The following is a 20775-nucleotide window of genomic DNA, read 5'->3' as shown; positions in this document are numbered from 1 at the left end:
CAACCGCATTTCAAAATCAAAATACACTTTTTAATGTTATATGGTGCCCGAAACTCCCGGGAGTTGCCTTAGATTGTCTTGGTGAAAGAAAAAAAATGACAAGGGTAACAGGCATTGTGTTGCGTCGTTGTCGGCGATGTTTATGTAAACATTGAGTGTTGCAACCTGCGTTCGTATTTGTCGGCAGCATGGCTCGTACAATACGGAAAGCTCCTTGTTGCGGCAGATTGTTGATTTCAGACGCTGCTGTACAATGTTCAGACTGTAAACAATGGGTGCATAAAGACTGCATTGAGAAAGATTTTTCCTGCAAGCAGTGCAAGAACGGAGCTGAAAATGAAGTTCATGATAATGAAAAAATAGACGAAAAAGAACAGGGTGTTTCGAAAGAAAGTGACGAATTTGGTTGTCAAGTTGACATTGATCGGGGAAAGAAAAATGAAATTTTAAATAAAGTTTTGTCGTTTATGGAACAGAGTAGGCTAGCGCAGGAGAACTTATGCCTAAAATGGGGAGAAAATAAGGAACAGGATAAGCTAAAATGGGAGAGATTATACGAAACAATGGAACAAGATAGGTTAGAACGAAGACAGGAAGAGGATAAAGATAGGCTCCTCCAGGAAGACTTATACAGAAAATTGGAGCAGAAAGAGGAACAGAATAAATTGGAACTCAAGGAAATAATAAATGTTTTCATGCAAAAAATAAATGACAAGATGGAGGGAAGACTAGGCGTTTTGAAAGCAGAAGTCACTAGGATAGAAAAAATGGAGGACGTTATTCAGGATAATAATGCATCATGTCATTCCGTGATAGATGAAGTAGATGAAGTGAAATATGATTGTAATGAGGTCAGTGAGAAAAGCGAAATGATAGAGGATAATTCTGATCAAGTACAAGTGGATATAGAAGATGAACAAAAAGAGACAGATTGGAAAGTACAGGCTCTAGAGGAACGAGTGTGCGTCTTGGGAATGAAAAGGCAACAAGTTGAAAATGAGTCACTCGGAATACAGCAATCTCAGGAAGTGATAAGTAAAGATGAAAGTTTTCACGAAAAACCTGAGAAAAATTATATGTTTTCTAAACTGCAAGAATGTGTAACTTTAGACGTGACGATACCCGAAATGACTCTGATCAGTAAAAGGAAGAAAATTAGAATGAGACCTAGATATAGTTCAGTAAAGAAATTGAAGAAAATGAAGTTAAATAAATTGAAAGCTGCACAGAAAGTTGAGAGAGCGTCAGTGAAAGTGAAGAAGAAAATTCGTAAGGGATCGAAGAATGTCAGCGCAGAAAGATCAGACCCAAGTATGAAAAGGATGAAACAAGAAAAGAGAGCAATACATTCATCTGATGAGCGTGAAAGAAAGTCCCAAAAGAAACGAGACAGGAAAGAATGGAAGAAAGTTAAGAAGAAAGTTACTAGTGATGGTTCTCATAGTGAGGAAAATATACTAACGGACAACCGGAAACGAAAAGAAAAGACTTTAAGAAAAAGAGATAATACAAATAGTTTTGGCAAACTAATAGTTTCCCTACTTGACGAAAGTTGGAAGAAGAGGAAGAAAAATGAAAAGCAGAGAAAAAGGATAAATAAGAAGAAAAGGAAGAAGAGGCATGATCGTGACGACGAACAGGGATCTTTAGAAATGGAAGTAATAACCAAGACGAATAATTCAAGAAGAAGATATATTTTGAGTTGTCGATTGGTAATGATGTGTTTCTAAAGTTGGTATATTTTAGTAAATATCACAAAGTTTCCATTTAGCTTGATAGAAATGTTGATACTGATTTGTGTATTTTTTTTTCAAAAAGAGTGGAAATTGTTAAATGTATGTAAGCATTTTTAGAGTTTTGTATATACTACGAAATGCTGAGTATATTGTAATCAGAGTATTTGAAAAAAAAAATAATGTCAGTTGTTTTATGTACAGGTTATGTGAAACTTGTTATGCTTCAATTTAAAAGGTTTAATGATGGTTTTGATAAAAGCGCTGGTAACTATTATTGTCAATGAGCAGGTAGATAATGAAAATTTGAATTTGAAAATAACTTTGAAATAATAGAAAAATGCCAAAGAGTAAGAGAAAAATGGAAATACTAAGATAGAAAATATGGAAGTAAGCCTCAAAATCGTTAAGAATAATGAAGAACAAATTAAAAAGAAGGTAGAACAGTCATGCTCAGAAGAAAGTTATTTGAGGAAATACTTTAGAAAGCAAGGTTAATAGCATTAATAGAATGATGAAGTGATGAGAGTTCTTGGACATAGCTATATGAGGTAAAAGTCAGTATGTATTAAGATATAGTGCGAGAGAGGCACATAAATATAAGGTCGAAGGCGGACCAAAAAATGAAAAATAGTAGGTCGAAGGCGAACCGAAAATCATTGTTGTTATGTAATAAAGAACATGCTGATATTTAAGTGAAAGATTATGTCCAGAATTCTGTTGCAAGTTAAGAAATAGTTTGTTAAAGAGATAAGCGACGTATTGTACGATGTAATTTCCTGAAATTAGTAATTTGAGCATGCTGATACACTAAAGAAGAAAGAAGAAATGGCAGGTAAAGATCATGGAAAGAGAAAGGAGGTTTACTGTTAGATTATTTTCATGAGTATGATGATATTTTGCAAAGATAGAAATCAAAATATTTTTATAATGTTCTACACTTACCCGCCTGTACCCGCTCTAGTAAATAATTCAATCACAACATGAAGAAAATTTAAAATTATGGAATTGTAGTAACAGTAAGAGAGAAATTTATGTAAGTCACTTGAAACAATTTGAAAACCTGCAAGACAATATGTAAATGATTGAAGTTACTTATAGTATATTGATAAATTATGTAGTAAAGATTCGAACTTGATTTTATGTAATGTATGAAGGTATATATGTAATGAAAAGAAATTGAGTAATATGTTTATTATGCTTCAATGTTTACAAATTGTAATTGTGTATATTTTCTTGAGATTATTCTTACTATGTGATTGTAAGAAACGATTGAACAGAATTAATATGTGAAATTGAAGGAAAATCTATATGTGTTTACTATGTTATAAGATATTTTGAAATTGTAACCTGGATTTTGAAAAAAAAAAAATGTATATACGAGGGCTGGTCAAATATTTAAGGAGATAAAGAGACTTGTAAAGACATTAGCTCTCCTTGATCAGTCCATCTAATGCCTTTTTTGGGGAAGGGGCATCTATAACCGATTATTGTAATACTCTTCCTCCGGAACGAATGAGGAGAAAGAACACTTCACACCCCTCTTAAGTAATAGACTGTTCTGGACTTTTGGCGCACAAAGACTGCAGTCGGCGGTTAGGTGTTATGACGTCTCGTCTTTGCGGTTCGTGTTCGCGCGCTCGTTGCTGGCAAAACTTAGAAAATATACAGTGACACGAGCAGTTGACATTTTGATATTTCGTTACGTTGAAATGCTGAATTGAATAGTGAGTTCGATCCCAAAAAGGAACTTGAACGGTGAACTTGCAGCCTGGAAGAAGGAAGAGTTGCAGCGTAACCGGATCGGATCGCCTTCTACAGACTGAAGCGGAATCATCAGGAAGTGCATTTAAGAAGTTAGGAAGATACGTCAACAGTGGTTTTGTTAGTGATAAGTGAGCCTGGTTTAAGTGTCGAGAGCTCTCGTGAATATGGTTTATGGATTATTAGCGTCGAACAGTATAAGGTAACAAGTACAGCGCTGAACTACAAAAAAGCTAGCTAAAACCGTGAGTAATATTTCCAATGTGTTACATTTTTTTTAAATTTTGTGTTCATTTTATGCAAGGTTTATACATTGAAACTTCACCGAGACAATCAGGGCATTCTCTGTATATCCCTGTATCTGGATTTTCCGGTGTAAACCAGGTGAAGGAGATTTAACAAGGGCCTCCTTACGATTGTTTAAAAATAGAATCTGAATAATAAAAATATGTGAAAGGTAATTTTCATCTTTGCTTCACTCATTCAATCAGGTTTTGTGAAAAACTGAAAAATCCTGCTTGTATCTTGAACGAAACCAGGCAACCGCATTTCAAAATCAAAATACACTTTTTAATGTTATAATGTTGTGCATTTTGTTCCATCATTTATTTATTTATTGAAATTTCCAGTACAGCAGAAGCCATTTTAAACCGGAAAGAAACAACAGTAAAACAATACACTAGTGTTAAAATGAACACACGAAACAAGATAAAATAAAATAAAATAAACAAAATATAAACATAAACAAGTCGAGACAGTTCCAAGGTAAACAGATGTGTTTCACAAAAGCATTACTTATATACAATTTTCTCTATGTTGGTGATAAAAGATGGATATGAACTGAATATATCGGTTTGGTTTGAGATGACATTGAACTGATTTGGTAGCCTTTGAAATAGTGAACGTTGAATAAGTGAGAGTCTTGGAGTTGCAGTGTGGAAAGTTTCCTTGCTCCCTGTTTTGTGTCTGGGCACTCTGAGGGAGAGTTCATGGAGTGGGCTGCTGCATCTTAGGTTTCCATTAATGATTTTATGTAACAATTTCATATCTGCAATGTATCTACGTGATTCTGGAGTATTTATGTTTAAGTTTATAAGCAGATTTCTCTTAGGTAGGTGTCTCATCATATACAAAAGTACTTTTAGGCACGAATCTTTTGTCAAATAAAATGCAATAATTATATTGTTTCTTTTCCTAAGCCATTATTGAGTGGAATAATATCAGTCTTACTATTCATGTGAAGAGTACAAAATACGCCATAAAAACTAGACTCATTACATTGTCAACGCTCTGGATATTCGTATAAATACTACACGTAACACTATTTCTATGTAAACAGTGTGACTAACTTGTTGCTAAAATGAGAAAATTAGCCACAGCAAGAAACTACGATAAGATAAGTCTGTTTTTATGAGCAGCCACAACCTGTTTTAAATCCAAAGATTTTTGCAAGCTCTTCAAAGAACAGAACAGATAGAGCACTCAATCTCTCGTTACCAATTAGATTTCGAAGGTTTGTCGCAAGCAACCGTTGATGGGGATATGAACATTTCAATAACACAAAGCTTATAAAATTCGTAAAAGGAAATTTTGAATGTTTCAATCATTGCAAGGAGCTGCTGAAGGTCTTTATTTTGGCTTCCATTCTGCCTCATAGAGCGCCATGACTATAAACTGTCCAAATCACAAGTGTAGGGAGCGTATAAAGATTGTAGCTTTTCATGCTTCAGAAAAGTGGCACTAACTTAATAAAGTAGGCATCAAATAAGCGAAAACACCCTTGAATAGAAACTGTATTAACACTAGCACTACCAGGAAATTGATTATACAAGAACTACCAAAGGGGTCATTTTGACGCCTTGTGTTTTAAAGTTTTTTTAGGTTGTAATTGAGTGTTCCCTTGGCAACCAAGACTTGATGTGACTGGATACAAAAATGAATATGCATTAAAAAACCACACTAGCTTCAACCAGGTATCAAACGCTGGTCTCCCACACCCAAGGCGGTTGAATAATATGTGTATAAATATATAGTTGAAATCTTTTTTAAAGATTAGCTCAGGAATATTTATTATACCAATAGATTACACGTTTAGTTAAAAATATAAGATATGAGCAAATAAACGAGTACAAGGTTAGGTTAGGTTAGAGTGTCAAAATTAAATTTAAGTTCTGATAATAGTAATAGTATAATGTTGAGGCATATATTTCAATGCGTATGTGAACAATAGAACCATCTTTGTTCCTAAAATTAAATTTTTCAATCAAAATCAAAATCATAAAAACATTCTTGTACTTTACTCGAAAATCACAAAACGCATTGCCCCTCTTTATTCAGGGCATTATTCAAAGCATTTGCGGCACACGATGTACTTTCGAACCACATTAGTGCATGATCCGCAGACAAATTACTTGCATCGAAAACACTGATTGGGAGTTTTGTTTCCCTTACACTTCCCCATCTGGCACTTCTTCCTTTTTCCGGTAGAAGTCGTAGATGCTGCTGGCAAATCTTCTTTCGAAACACGCTTTTGTCTCATTTTCTCAGAACGTTCTTTAGCCAACTTGATAAGAAAATTCTGTCTACTAATTTTCCTATTGGTAATACCCTTGTACAAGATATGAGAGTTTATGGCGTCCAAATCAAGTAGGTTATAAAAGAGCTGTACCGGCCACCTTCTGCTATCAGCCTTGACAGAATATTTCAAACCTATTTCTGGGCATTACATTCTGAAAGAAGCTGCAGCCCAAGTGTTCAGACCAGAGATACTTTACACTTACGCCATTCATCCCCATTGCTCCACGGAAATACAACAAGGCAATAAATGCATCAAGCTCATCTAGAGAAATCGACCAGTTAGGATCATCTAAAACTCGACGGGCCTCAGCTTCTGTACACTTTTTATATTTCGCAGCAGGGTATCAGTTACAATCAGTCTGAATGCACTTGCACAAGTATAATCCACATTACGCGTAGCGTGCGACGTTGGTTCTGGTTTGGTACGAAATATATTATGTTTTTGTAATCTTCCGCATGTCTTGTTGTTTACATCCAATACCGTTCACACAGTCTGATCCGGAGCCACTTCACTACCACTAATTTGAGTAGAATTCCCTTGTTCAGATTCTTCACTTGAATCACAATCAGCATATTCGACATCTACGTCAGAACTATTGGAGACATCTTATTTGTCAAGGTCTGTAACATCTTGGTTTTCAGTCCAGCTGTCACTGCCTTCATCACCAGAAACACTATCGTCAATATCCTGCAACTGTGCTAGACTCTCTGCCCCTGTAAGTCGTTTACTCCCTGCAGACTCCATAATTTACAAACACTAAAACACCTTGCTTCAAAACAACCACAATGGCTGTTCACAGGGGCATCTATAATACACCTTCATAAAAAGGTATCTACAACAATCGAGAAAGTCGTGATTTTTTATCCAGGGTTAAAAAATAGGCAGGTGTCAAAATGACCCCCCTGGTAGTTCTAGGTAAATCATCATTTTTAAAGAAAACCAATAATAATTTAAATCTGATATTTGAATGCACGACTTTTGCGACACCGTCGTATGCGACACTAGCATTTCTGCCGTCATATGCGACACTGTATGGAAAATATATTCCACGACAGTTGCGACACCGTCATCTGCGACACAAAGTGTAAATAGCTTCCCTTCACACTTTATCCAGACTTAGGACTGGCAGCATCATGGAAGCTGGTGTGTTTTTGAAAATCTTTATTAGTTTTCCTTCACACTGGCATCATGGAAACTGGGTGTTTAAAAGCTGGATGTATTTATCCTTTGTCAATGACGGATATTTTAGATCCCTTGTCAGTATAGGAGCAGACTGCAATCCCTTGTCAATGTAGAAATGTAGAATGCGTCGTTTCTCTTGTAGATGAACCAACATCTTACTATTTTTGATTCTAATTTCTGAACGTACGCCATTCTCCTCAAAGAGCGCTTAAGAACTCTATGCATTTCATAGTCGGCAAACGCTCTTTGTATTCTCTCAACACATTGTTATACACAGCCGCACGTCTGGATCTGTTTTGTAGTCGTTTGTCAGTCCCAACTCCTTCACCTTTCGCCACAAACATTGGTTCCTACAACCACTAATCTGAGCCTCTGGCAATACTTTCTTCAGAGACGCTATTGCTGCTGCACGTACGCAAATGTCGCTAATTCTGGTAAACAAATTAGAAATCCTAGGGGAAAATCCAAGCAGTGTCGCTTATGACGGGAAAAAAACAGTTTTTGCCTTAGTGTCGCAAATGACGGTGTCGGAAATGTCGGAACTCCCTGATATTTAGGGTGTAATCACAATGATTAGAGAGAAGAAAAGTGACGCCACCTGTTGATCCTATTCCAATTAATGTTCAAATTAAAGAATGTTGAATGACATTGAGGGGTCAAAATGACCCCTTTGGTAGTTCGTGTGTTAATGGTACCATTTTCTCTTCCGTGATGAAATATCTTACTTTTCTTGTTCAACTACTGGAATTCAGGGCTAAAAATGGGAAGGATGTGAGAAATATCGTCCACGTAGGACGTGCTACTCTCAAGGAACAAAAATATTTTCACTACAAATCCACCTCCACTACGAGACAAATATATTGACATAAAATCAATGAATATATGTAGTTGCAACTCTTTCACTGGGCATTTTGGTTAGAGAAGTGACTGCTGAAGATTATAATTTTATTTCAGAACATATTATGCTCTGAACAAAGATCAGAATTGGATCAATATGTTTACTTGATTGGATTTGTATAAAGATCCACTATATACACAGAAGCTATTTGGGACGAGAACTACAGCTTATAGTGGAATTCGAGCCACTTAGTGATATGTGCCTCCACCGGGGATCGAACCCGGGACCCCTTAATTTCAAGGCAGCAGTATTGCTGCTAGATAACCAGGGCGGGGAGGTTCAATTTTAATATTTCCAATTCTTAACATTTAAGAATTAGTTACTTTGTGTACTCTTTGATTCTTAAAGTCCTATTTCTCCCTCTTGAATATTTGCAACGATAAGGATAGATATAATGATGAAAACAATGAGAGAACATCGATAACACTCATACCATTGTCGGTACTTGAATGAGGAACTAAGAAACAGAAAAGAACATTGACGGCTCTTTAGATGTTCAACGTTGTCCTATTTAAAAAATTAATTTTACACATCTGTTAGATTTATTCAGAAATATAGCATATGCCAACAATTAAAGAACAAACAATCTCACAGCCACTGAATAAGTCGTCCATGTATGAGGCAGGTAGCCACTGCTATCCAGGCATATCTGCATCTACCCCCCCCCCCTCCCCTTGATTTTAGAACACATCGTATTAAAAGTTACTTTGCGATCTGACTGAACTAGAAAATGTACTTGAACATTGTACTTGCCTCAATGGAATTTTAATAATGGAAAATATAAACTTAAGCTTTTTAAGATTTCGGTGAAAATGCGTCTACCGTACTACAAAAATATTGGGGTCTACAGGGAGCTGAGGACGGTTTTGGGGGCTTCAGCCCCCCCTAGCCCCCCCAGTAGCGCCGTCCCTGCTCGTACCAAGAGAAGATCGAATTCCAAGCCTTGCTCTCCAACGATTGCCACAACGTCGCATTCCCCAAAGGCTTGTTGTGACCTACGACAACGTTATTTACATTGCAACAGTCCCTGCCGTGACTTCAATCCCGCTCCCTTTTTTCTTTTATTGCAAGCGTTGCATCACGCATTCCGCCCACCTTTGTTTGAGGCAATAATGGTAGCAAGGTTGCACGATCATTGTCGCTCTTCCACTTCGGCTGGAGAAAGATATTGGAATTGCCTCGGGAAAGCACGTGCTATTGTGTTGATCGATAAAAACACAGGGTTGTGCAATGAAGCAGCTATATAGCCATGGAAAACCACAGGAAGGTCACCAACTCCCCACCCCTCTTCCCCACCGCCAGCACTTTTAGTGCGTGGAAAATTTGTACACTTACCATGAGGGCATGGTATTAATAACACCAACAATACTAGAAATGTCATTATGACCTAACATAGGAAAAAAACCGACCCAAAATTTTAAAAAAGTTCCCAATTCTTTAAGGAAGCCGCGGTAACTCAGTCGTTGTCGCGTCGCCTTGTAATCAAGGGGTCCCGGGTTCGATACCCGGTGGGGGCACAAGTGGTTCGGATCCCACTTTAAACTGTAGGTCCAGTCCCGCTTAGCCTTACTGTGCATAAAGAACAACTCAATCTCGCCGGCCCCCCGTGGCGGAGTGGTTAGCACAGCGCGCTGCGAGACCAGGGGTCCCGGGTTCGAATCCTGAGCAAGCCATGGATGTATTTGTGAGAATTGAGAACACTGAAACATGTAAAAAATGTAGAAAAAGTGATAAACGGGGGAAATAACCTTACAAAGAAGTCAGGGCGTCTTGACTACCATGCGAGAGACCTGCGTTTGATCCCCACCTGTTGAAGCGGGCCCGGCGCCCACCCAGCGTCATATCAAGTGGTTACCTGGAGGAAACTCTGGGGGGTAAAGGCGGCCAGGGGCGTGGTGCTGATCACATCCCCCACCTTCGACCGTGATCAAGAAAGTGGGGGGCTCTAACTCCACCCCCCCCACCATACGCCTTCAAGGGAGAGCACTGGGGAGCACATTACTTTTACCATTTTTTTAAGACCATTTTTTAAAAAAAAACATTTACCTACTACTATTGTCGACCTCAATGGCATACTTAGCACAGCACGCTATGACCGCAAGGGTCCCTGGTTCAAGAATCAAACACTTACTTCGAACATGAATACTTCTCTCACGCAGCCACTTGACTTTTCACAGTAACACAGGCACAGCTCTCACAATACTGCGTGAAAGCGGGTGATCCCGAACTATAGCGCACACGAATACATACCCTTCCCTCCTACTCCCGTAAACTACTGCTATGTAGCGTCAAATGTCCGAACTAGCAATTGGCCGATACTGTAGGACGGCCGGTACTGTACGACTCTCCCCTATACAACACATACTATGTGCCTATGATTACATACCGAGCAGACTTGGACAATGCCAGAGAGAGACAAAGGAAAGATGCAGGCAGTGGAGATGAAATTTTTAAGGGGAAGACTAGAAGGGATAGAATAAGGAATGAGGAGATCCGACAGACAATGGGTGTGGTGAAGCTTCAGGATAGAATAGATCAGGCACAGATGAGATGGTTCGGACACATGAAGAGGATGGATGCTGAAAGAATACCAGTAAGAGCTTACAATGCACAAGAAGTGGGAATAAGGCCAAGAGGGAGACCAAGATGTTAGAGGAAAGAGCAGATAGTGGAGAGTGTTAGGAGAAGATTGGAAAACCGTGAAAACAGAGGAGTGCTGGAAGACCAGGAAAAAATGGAGAGGCTTGAATTCTATGCCGACCCAGCCAGAGGCAGGAAACGGCAAAGGATGATGATAGAATAGAATAGAATAGAATAGAATGGTCTTTATTTAAGCAGGCGTGTTTCGGCCTCATGGGCCGTTCTTACAACCAACCCTTGTCAAAGATACAATAAATGAATAAAAACAAAAAGAAAGAAAAAAAAAACACATAATGATCATGATAATACAATAAAGATAATATAAAGATTATACAATGATAAAATAATACATTGAATAGATTAGTATATATACTGTTGAGTAAAGATAAGTAATAAGTCTTCGGTAGTTCAATGTGTATGCGGGAGGGGGGGAGGGTAGGTTAGGTATGCATTATATGATATATAAGTGCAGGTGCAATTGTTAACATATGAAGGTTAATTAAGTTGTTGGGACAATAGTAAGTTCTTCAGATTTTTCTTAAAACTTTGATGGCAAATAATGTTAGTCAATGGTGCAGGCAGTTTGTTCCATTCCCTGATCCCTGTAACAATGAATGACTTGTTATATGTGGCGGTTTTATGTTTGGGGATTTTTAGATTGTGCTTGTTGCGGATATTATGTTCGGCTGATGTTCTACGAGAACAGATCTTATCGGATAAGTATTTTGGGGAGCCACTCTTAAGTATTTTGTGCATCAAGGTGAGTGTTAAGTATTTTATTCTATTGTTAATGTTTAGCCAAGAAAGTTTCTTTAAATAGGGGGATACATGTTCCTTTCTGTTTAGGTTAAATATGAAACGTATACAACAATTCTGAATTTTTTGAAGTTTATAGTTTAAGCCCTGGGATATATTACTGTACACTGGAGCGCAATAGTCTAATGTGGATAGGACGAGTGATTGCATAAGACGATCTTTAACATTACCGTCCAGAGCATGTTTTAAATGATACAGAGATTTAAGTTTCCCCATACAGTTTTTCACAATAAATTCGACTTGTGGCTCCCAATTTAAGTGTCTATCGAACACAATCCCCAAGTTTTTGCTTGTATCCACTTCGCTTAGCGGTATACTGCCAAGAGTTGGAGGAGAAGGTGCGTTTTTGTGAAGTTTCTTAAGGGTACCATGAGTTCCTATGGTCATGAAGCAAGATTTTGTTGGATTTAATTGAAGGGAGTTCCTCCGTGACCAGTTTGTTATAGCATCAAGGTCGAATTGAAGTTTGGTCATAGCATTATCGTAGTTTTCTGTATTACACTGATAGTGGGGGAGCAAATGGTAATATATTTGCCTTCCGTGGGATTTTTGTGGTACAATAATGGCAGTTAGTTTTTCTGAAAGGTATTAGCACAAGGAAAACGAATATGGATGTTGCCAGCCCCAAAAATTGTGCAGGGGGGTGGGGGTGGGGATTCAAAATGGCCGACAACTCGTTTCACCGAAACAGCAATATAGTCATCATTTATACGACTACAATAAATTTTCAAAGCTTTAAATACTTCTTGATGCAGTTTATACAATTACCAAAACATTGCGAATAATATAAATTAACCTGTTAGTCTCTTACAAATTGCTTAATACAGCTCTTCTGGTTTTCGTTGAAGGGTTACTTTCTGTTACAGAGTATAAAAAATATTTTGGAATGAAACAAAATATTCATTGTGTAGCTTTCATTATTTATTTTATTTAATTATGCCATCATCATAAATTTTAGACACAAGAACAGAGAAACTCCATGGCATCATATTGATGTATTTGTTTGTTACCGAAAACACAATGAAATGAATTAAATATTATAAAACTCTGTTTCAGAAGATCATTACTACAAAGTGTTTGAAAACAGGAGGTCATCCAAATAAAAATAATGTAAAATAATAATTACATTTATTAATCAGTTTCCCTGTCTTCATCTGAACTATTATCCCCATTCCGGTTAAAACAGTTATTTACATCATCGTCGGGGTCCACACATTCACACATGTCAGTGCATGGAAAGCCATGACGTCTGCACTTACATACAAGTGTTGAACATCTACTCTTTTTGCATGAACATTTCACTAGTTCCAGAATGGCCTGTGGGTCAGGTTGCATCGTGTTCATCTGGGGTACAAATGTACCGTTTGATCTTTCCCATTCATAACCAGCATCTGGCTGTGGAACCTTCGGATTCGCAACAACATCATTTCGCCATACCATGGCTTGATAATGTGCTCTCAATATAGTATAGCGAAGAGCTGACTGTGTTGGTGGCATTTTCTCTGATTCGGCAATTTTCTTTTGAAACAAGGTAAACCGGACAGCTCCAACATCCGATTTTCAGAGTTTGGCATGTAAAGTTTACAAACAAAACGATCTAACGCGTCAGAAATACCATTAGATGGTGTTGCATCCAATCCCAAGTTTGTAAAAGCTTGCAAAATATTTGTATCACATTGCTGAAATGCTTTCCAACATGAAAGTTTACCTCTGCCAACAAAAGCTCCCGTGGTATCGCTTCCAGTGAAGGCATGAAACCCAGGCAATGCATTCACTTTTTCTTCACCTAAATCATTGTAGATTGGTTTTAGAGCAATCTGTGGTTTCTTCTTACCACTCCCTACAATACACGATGTTCTAGAACATAGCATGGGGTATCGCCGAAGAGCCAATATAACAACATCTGTATCTGGTGAGTGAATATCAATAGTAGAGGCTCCTCGTAAGATTGCATCAGCAGCGTGTAATATCAATTTTGTGTCAGCTTCCTCGTGTGAGCTTCGTAGGTGCTGTACTGTGATGTGAGTAGCTGCAACTTCTTCTCGCCATGCCACAATGACATGTAGTTTCAGTTATTTAAACCAACTGATAATTTTATTTGCCAAGTAGGCAGTTAACTCTTCTTTAGCCTACACACTAGACAGCAATGGTTTCTTGGTAATGTTCTTTATTCTTGTATTGTCAACGATATGATATGCGATTGATGCACTTCCTCCGAGACGTTTTTGGCGAGTTGCATTCTTCAATGAAACCGGAATATTATATCTATCAAAAACAACTTGCACTTCATCATAGGAGTTATAGTATGTCTGTAATCTTTTAAGGAAATGATTGGACAAATCTTCACAAGTATATATATAATGAGGCTTATCAAGGCTCTGCAAAAATTTCATACCATCTACAATTGAAACACACATGTGGTTGAGCGGCTCTGGATCTTCAGGTGCTTGGTCACCAATTTGAGATTCTAGAATAGCATGAAGGTCGCTCTTGCTAATTGGTAAAAGCAGGTTTCCTTCATTTCACTTGTCTCTCATTATATGTCATGGATATTGCAGTTTGTGATATGCTCATGACAGCCTTGTTAACACTTGATTGCTTGCGTTCTGAAGACATATTTTCAACAGTACCACAAATAAACCATCTGAAAAAATAATACACTTCTCGTGGCAAATGTTCTTCTGTTGCTTCTAATGATCCTGTGAATTCCCACTTCTTGGTGTTCATTATAGACGAAGATAACTAGCAGCATCATAGAAACTCCTCATAGTCAAGCCCAAATCTTCATCATTCAATGATGTCATAGCAATATCTCGAGCATACTTCATACTAACAATTTCAGGTTGATTTCTTTGTTATGGACGGTGAAATTCAATATCTGTAACATTTTTCTGCAGCAATTTCTTAATTTCTTTCCTTGTTATAGATGGATAAGCGACATTATTCATAACACGAATGTTTTCATAAGTGGTTTGCAAATCAGCCATACTCAAGGAACCAGTCTTTAAACACTCTTGAATCATACAGATGAATTCAATCTCTGATGCAGCTTCAGGGGTTGTAGAGATATTGGGTGCACTGGTATCAGGACATCGTAGTACATGTCACATTATTTGCCCAGCACGGCAAATGGTATCTAATGTCGATAGCGTGACCATCTTCAGGGTTGATTGCTGTATTGAGCTTTATCTGGAGGGCTTCACTTCCACTTTTAGCAATAGCATCACTCAGGCTTTTTTGAGAATGGTCAACCGACAGCTACCTGAGGGAATTTGCACGTGTCTGACCACCATTACCGAAGAAGCATTCATCTTTGTTGAATGGAATGCAATGCGAACGTGTTAGTCTTGGTGTGCTGCTTTCCGTCACAGTTGGTGTTTGCTGATTTTGGCTTTCATAGCGCTTTTTCATACGCTCCAATTTTCCCTTGTGAGAGTCATCTTGATAACAACTTGGGTGCCATGATGCCCTGTTGTCTGCCAGCATGGCAGCAGTCATTCCACGCAGACGAATATTAGATGATATTCGTATTCAGCATTCTCTTGCACACTTTGTAAAACCTTTTCATGTGTGGTGGGGTTTGTGATTAGTCCTTCGGTTAATTTCTGTTGACATATTATACACAGTGCATAATTGATTTACATTTTTAGCCTCGTTTCTGGTTCACTGAGATACATCTGAAAAAGAAAGTTTTTTGTATTTAATTATGCATAACATGAGCTTGTTAAAGCTTTTTTAAAATAAATATGTAACGTTACCGCTAGTTTTTACACAATTCACATTATTCCTAATAATCATAATTGTATAAACTGCATCAAGAAGTGTTTAAAGCTTTGAAAATTTGTAGTAGTCGTATAAATGATGAACATATTGCTGTTTCGGTGAAACGAGTTGCCGCCATTTTGAATCCCCACCCCCACCCCCCTGCACAATTTTTGAGTCTGGCAACATCCATATTCGTTTTCCTTGTGCCAATACCTTTCAGAAAAACTAACTCCCATTATTGTACCACAAAAATCCCACGGGAAACTACATGCTCCCCCACTATGAATATAGATTTGCGAATCGTCAGCATACTGATGGTAGTGGCAATATTGGACAGCGCGGTCGAAATCAGCTACGTAAATCATGTATAGTAGTGGACCCAATATACTTCCTTGAGGGACGCCTTGTTGAACAACTAACCATTTAGAGTATGTGACTTCCGGTTCCCGATATTTCACACGTTGTTTCCTGTTGCCGAGATATGATCGAAACCAATTTAACGCGTTTCCGGTAACGCCATAGTGATACAGTTTGGCCAATAGCAATTCATGATTGATCGAGTCGAACGCTCTTGAATAGTCCAACAAGACTAAAAGTGTAACTTCATTTTCATCTATTCCTTTACTTACATTGTCTACGATATCTATCAGCGCAGTGCAAGTACTATGCATTTTTCTGAAACCAGATTGAAAGTGTGGTAGGAAACCTTGAATATGTGAAAGTATTTGTTCATAAATTACTTTTTCAAGTATTTTGGACATTGTGGATAGAATGCTAATAGGTCGTAGATCTTTTATTTCTGTGGGGTTGGATTTTTTAGGTATAGGTGTTACTTCGCATTTTTTCCACTCTTGAGGGAACCAACCTTTGGAAAGGGAAAGATTAATAATGTGCGTAAGAGCTTTTAAGCAAAAGGGGATGCAATACTGTAAAACAGTTAGGTTTATGCCATCATAACCGCACGCTTTTGATTTCATTTTGTTAAAAATTTTACGTACTTGTTCGCTACTTACTGGGGTAAAAAAGAACGTGTCATTGTTGGGTTGCTCAAGATACGTGTTGGTTTCATCAATCACCGCTGCATTGTTATCTGAGGGTGCACTCGGCTTAACAAAGAACTCGTTTACCGCATTCGGCCGAAATGTGTCTGAGGAGAGCGCATTACTCTTTTTATTTGGTAAAAGTCCCTGGCTTCTGAGGTTAGACCATAAATTTTTAGCATTTTTTACATTCATATTTACCGTTTCGTTATAGTGCTTAAATTTTGCGTTTCTGACTGCTTTTTTGGCTGTTTCTGAAGTATTTGTACGATAGGAGAGCGTCTGGGTCTCCTGTATTTACATATCTCAGATGAAAGAAGTCGCGCAACTTCCAGAATTCCCTTACTTGATTTGAAATCCAGGGGGCGGGAGGTTTGGTTACACGAATTTTTCGCTGGGGGACGTGCTTATCTATTAACCTGATAATGTTATCATTCAAAGCTTCCAACGCTGCATCTACGTCCTCGTTTCTTTCGATTTTGCACCATTCCACATTTTCCGCGTCTTTACGAAACTTGTCCAAGTCCATGGTTTTGAAATTTCTAATTTTGATAATTTTTTTATGTTGCTTTGGTGCGTACAGGTCAAATATGGAGTATGTTATATGGTGATCTGTGATTCCAGGTAACTCGCTCTGCCCAATTTGCTTTACAATTAAATCTTGTGAACAAACGATTAAATCAATTAATGACTTTGACGTCGCTGTCACTCTGGTTGGCTTGGTAATTAATTGTTTCCCGTGAACTTCCTTGATTATACTCTGAAGGAGTCTAGTACTGCTTTCGTTTTTTCTTAACATGTTGATATTCCAGTCGCCTAACGCAATGAAGTAATCGTAATTTAAGTATAGGTGTTGGAGGATATCTGCTACGTGACTGATGTGAGTATAGCTGACATTTGGGGGTTTATATGCTACCATAAGTCCAATTTTTTTCCTATCGATAGTTAATTCGATTACAAGGTACTCTACGCCGATATCATTATTAACGAACCCGCCTAAAAGTTTCCATTTAAGCGATTTAGAAATGTATAAGCACACACCACCTCTAGATTTGTTTAATCTATCTTGTCGAACTAATGTGTAATTTTCGATGTCTACTATATTATTACTAATATTCGGTTTTAACCAGCTTTCTGTAATGGCTATCAGGTCAAAGTTTAAGTTCGATATCATTTCTTTAAATTCATCTATGGAGTTGAGTAAACCTTGAATATTTAGATGACATAATTTAAAGCCATTTTCAGATCTATTTATTTCAGCTTCGAGCTGTTCCTTTATATTGTAATTGCTGTGGCGGATATTAATGGGCGACTCATCAAAGTAACTGGAGTGAATTCTGATTGGGAGTGGCGTTTCTGCACCATTGACTACATTGGTAGGGTCATTTATATTTATCGTTTCCTCCACTGTTGGTCATGGAGTATATATTCTGTCCCAAGTGTGAATTGCATATTGGAATAACAATGAAAATGTGCATACGCATAACACTTAATTCAAAAAAACAGGTGCTAGTTATCATAGTGACTTATTACTACAATCAAATTTTTAAAAATGTAAAAAATAAATGAAAAATTTAAGAATAAAAAAGTAAAAATGAATATAAAAATGTGAATACTGACACAAAAGAAGAAAAATTTAAAAAATGAAAATATTTGTTGATTAACTAAAAATGGGAGAAATATAGATTTTTGAGCTTGCCGATATATTCTGGCGTGAGTTAGAATACAAGCTGAGGGTTGTTTACATTTATATAACAGTCTATTATGCGACAGGTTCATGCCCTCCTTTCGCCACCATTGGGAATGCAGAGAGTATTGCAAGCTTTGTATGGTTCGGCGCGGAATGTTCTGCATTCCCCTCCCCTCTACTTTTGACTGGTCACCGTTGCCCGTACGTCATTGATGGGGAAGCAGTCATTGATGATGAGTCGTGGACAAATTGCCGAGCAATACTAGTGGGTCACACTGTACAAGTTACGACCAAACATTTTGTTCTGAAACTGAGCACGCACTTAGGAACAAATAACTCATTAATAATTGCTATACTTGAGAACAGAAAATAGTTAATTTATTCAACGAATCTGGAGCAACAAATATTACATAAACAAACATAATTGGAAGGTACATAGTGATATTACTAGAAGGCCATTACTTTCTCTTAATTGCAGCGGCGTAAAAAAAATGTGGTTCAGTTAATTTTTCCTGCAATTAAATTTCCTTGATGGAAGCATAACTTCGTTGTGTTTCCATATTTCTGGAAAAAAATGAGAAAATTCAAGGGCATTAATTAAACAAGTTATTCACAGCTTCTGTACATGTGCGAGGAATGCGGAGCAGGAAATACAAGAGCCGGGACGGTTCATTTAAACTTTTCATGTGGAATTACGTCATAATTGTGTTTGACGGTTTAATTATTGGTTGCTTGGCTTTACGTACGTCATAATAGGGAACGGATTTTAAGGTGGAAAATTATGATCGGGAAAGGGAAAAGGTTCTGAAAATGTTTTCAGAAAGGTGCAAAAATAACATTCTTTATTCAAAGCTGTATCAAATAACTAGTAATTAGTTACTGTCAATCAACATTGCCTTCTTTTTCTGCGCCTTCTGTATATAATGCGCGCGGACCGCTTAGAGAACTGTGGTTCTGGCGAATACGTTTTGTTGAATTGATTGATTGATTTAGTTTATTTTACTTCGCGTTTTGTGCCTCTAGGCTAATTTGTGAAAATGGGGATGAGTGATGAATTGATGAATGGACATTTACAAACAACCAAGCCCGACCGGGATTCGAACCCGAGACCCTTGGCGTCGCAGCGCGATGTGCTAACCACTCGGCCACAGGGTCGAGCACGTTTTGTTGAAGTTTGTGATTTCTCTCGCGGGTTTTGCTATATTATCTTGAGAACTATTGGGGCTGCAATGATTATACTATAACATGTTATAGCTCTCGTTCTGCTCTATAAAGTGAGACTATAGGATTTTATGTAGCTGCTCAAGAAGAGTGAAAAATCATTTATTTTTCTGTCCAATTTTTAAACAGAACATGAAAGAAAAGGAAGGGAAAAGGTGCTGAAACATCAAAGAGGGGGAAAAAATGGGATGACTGTGCTAATCTTACTAAAATGTACAATAAATATTTACTTGATTCCATGCCCTAAAATACATATCTCAAACGGCCGGTATGAAAAGAGCTGTATTTTTGGAAAGGTGGTGCACTTTAAAATCCATTACCTAGTCATACCTCCACATATGCATTCAAAAAACAGGCCGCTTTTGCAAGAGTCGATAACATTAAAATTCCCCCTCCACACAGCCAGGGGGAAACAGGATTTTGTCAAAATAATAGTCCTGTGCCTCGATTGCACACCGGTTAGTAGGAAAACTCCACTTTAGTTTTATGCAAGGCTACCAAAGTCCTGATTTAGTAGGTAGTACAGTCTATTGTTTTACTGTGTGGCCTTTTTTTTAAACTGCAGTGCAAAAACTGTCTCGTTTTTGTAGTTAACTCAGAATTAGGTATGTTCTTTATATTAATAAACATTGCTATTATCTATAATTTAACTTATAAGCATATTATTTTCTAAACATAAAATCATCATGGCTGATCAATGGTGCTGGTATACGGCCAGTATAATACTACATACGAGTGTTGTCCTGTTTGTCCTTGTGCGCTGAGTGCCCCTCTCTCTACAGCACCAGCTTTGAAGCAGGTAAGGAGATTTTTACTCCTCCTGACTTTATTTATGGTAAGGGGCTGGTCCCCGTATAACGTGGTGGGTGCAAATCACTCAAGTGCAACACCCAAAATTTTTACTTCCATTCTATTTCTCATCACTAGGGTTGGAATTTTTATGACCTAAAATTCACCAAAATTTGCAAAATAAAATATGCTCTTATGACTTAACATTTTACAAAATATGCACTATAATTTGAAAAGTATGCCCTTATAACTGGACTGTTTCAAACATTAATATCTAAATGCCGAGATATTTTCACATACTTTCTGTAGATATTCAAATAGAAATGAAAAAGATTTTGCTACAGTCAAAAAAAACAAAAAACTCTAGTAAACATGAGAGCAAGAACGAATCCATTTCGAAAATGACTGTATATTTATTGAAAATGCAGAAATATGCTGAATATGACCGAAAATCCATCAAAATATGCTATATCACGCAAAAATGGCCAAATATGCCAAAAAACACCTTAATTTAATTAGTTTCTTCGATCGAACATTATAAATGAATCAGCTGTCAGGAGAATATGTGAACTGGACAACAGATGTTCCGAAAGGGAACCAAATTAGATATACATATTTCACATGCCTATTGTGACATTCAAAAAAGTTATTCAAGGAAT

General features: G+C 37.5%; 1 protein-coding gene across 2 annotated transcripts in view; it reads left to right on the top strand.

The window, feature by feature from the left end:
* Positions 1-20775, top strand: part of LOC146003687 (sialin-like) — an 89892-nt gene that overhangs the window by 43093 nt on the left and 26024 nt on the right. The window lies entirely within an intron of this gene.

The sequence above is a fragment of the Lepisma saccharinum genome, chromosome 20, assembly GCF_977018435.1.
Source record: "Lepisma saccharinum chromosome 20, izLepSacc3.1, whole genome shotgun sequence".
NCBI classification, from domain to species: Eukaryota; Metazoa; Arthropoda; class Insecta; order Zygentoma; family Lepismatidae; genus Lepisma; species Lepisma saccharinum.
Note: the sequence above shows the minus strand (reverse complement) of the source record. Positions and strands in the feature narration are given on the sequence as shown.